The 1,643-nt window shown below is 41.0% G+C and overlaps 1 non-coding gene across 1 annotated transcript; it reads right to left on the reverse strand.

Moving 5' to 3' along the window:
* Positions 1-639: 639 nt before the first annotated feature.
* Positions 640-747, reverse strand: LOC112753366 (small nucleolar RNA R71). The gene has a single exon (XR_003177756.1). It is a non-coding gene; the product is annotated as a small nucleolar RNA R71 (small nucleolar RNA).
* Between the last annotated feature and the right edge of the window lie 896 nt (positions 748-1,643).

Here is a 1,643-nt window from a genome sequence, read left to right on the forward strand (position 1 = left end):
TTCTTCTTCACTCTTATTCCCTTTCTTCTTCTACTCACATAAAGGAATCTCTATACTGTGACATAGAGGATTCAATATTTTCTTTTCTTCTTTCTTCTTCTTTTTCATATGAGCAGGAACAAGGATAAGAACATTCTTGTTGAAGATGATCCTGAACCTGAAAGGACTCTGAAGTGGAAGCTAAGGGAAGCTAAATCACAACTCTCTAGAGAAAATCTGACAGAAATTTTCGAAAAAGAAGAAGATATGGCCGAAAATAATAACAATGCAAGGAGGATGCTTGGTGACTTCACTGCACCTAAGTCCAATTTACATGGAAGAAGCATCTCAATTCCTGCCATTGGAGCAAACAATTTTGAGCTTAAACCTGAATTAGTTTCTCTGATGCAACAGAACTGCAAGTTTCATGGACTTCCATCCGAACATCCTTTTCAGTTCTTAACTGAATTCTTACAGATCTGTGATACTGTTAAGACCAATGGGGTTAATTCCAAGGTCTACAGGCTTATGCTTTTCCCGTTTGCTGTAAGAGACAGAGCTAGAGTATGGTTGGACTCTCAACCTAAAGATAGCCTAAACTCTTGGGATAAGCTGGTCACAGCTTTCTTAGCCAAGTTCTTTCCTCCTCAAAAGCTTAGTAAGCTTAGAGTGGATGTTCAAACTTTCAGACAGAAAGAAGGTGAATCCCTCTATGAAGCTTGGGAGAGATACAAGGAACTGACCAAAAGGTGTCCTTCTGACATGCTTTCAGAATGGACCATCCTGGATATATTCTTTGATGGTCTGTCTGAGCTATCAAAGATGTCACTGGACCATTCTGCAGGTGGATCCATTCACCTAAAGAAAACACCTGCAGAAGCTCAAGAACTCATTGACATGGCTGCAAATAACCAGTTCATGTACACTTCTGAAAGGAATCCTGTGAATAATGGGACGCCAATGAGGAAGGGAGTTCTTGAAATTGATACTCTGAATGCCATATTGGCTCAGAATAAAATATTGACTCAGCAAGTCAATATGATCTCTCAGAGTCTGAATGGATTAAAGGAATCATCCAACAGTACTAAAGAGGCATCTTCTGAAGAAGAAGCTTATGATCCTGAGAACCCTGCAATAGCAGAGGTGAATTATATGGGGGAACCCTATGGAAACACCTATAATCCCTCATGGAGAAATCATTCAAATTTTTCATGGAAGGATTAACAAAAGCCTCAACAAGGCTTTAATAATGGTGGAAGAAACAGGTTTAGCAATAGCAAGCCTTTTCCATCATTCACTCAGCAAAAGACAGAGAGTTCTGAGCAGACCCCATCTAGCTTGGCAAACATAGTCTCTGATCTATCAAAGGCCACTCTAAGTTTCATGAATGAAACAAGGTCCTCCATTAGAAATTTGGAAGCACAAGTGGGCCAGCTGAGTAAAAGGATCACTGAAACCCCTCCTAGTACTCTCCCAAGCAATACAGAAGAAAACCCAAAAGGAGAGTGCAAGGCCATTGAATTGACCATCAGGGCCGAAACTACAAGGGAGGGAAAGGATGTGAACCCCAGTAAGGAAGACCTCCTGGGACGTCCAGAGATCAATAAGGAGTTTCCCTCTGAGGAACCAAAGGAATCTGAGGCTCATCTAGAGACCATAGAGAT

This window comes from Arachis hypogaea, chromosome 15 (genome assembly GCF_003086295.3).
Source record: "Arachis hypogaea cultivar Tifrunner chromosome 15, arahy.Tifrunner.gnm2.J5K5, whole genome shotgun sequence".
Lineage (NCBI taxonomy): Eukaryota > Viridiplantae > Streptophyta > Magnoliopsida > Fabales > Fabaceae > Arachis > Arachis hypogaea.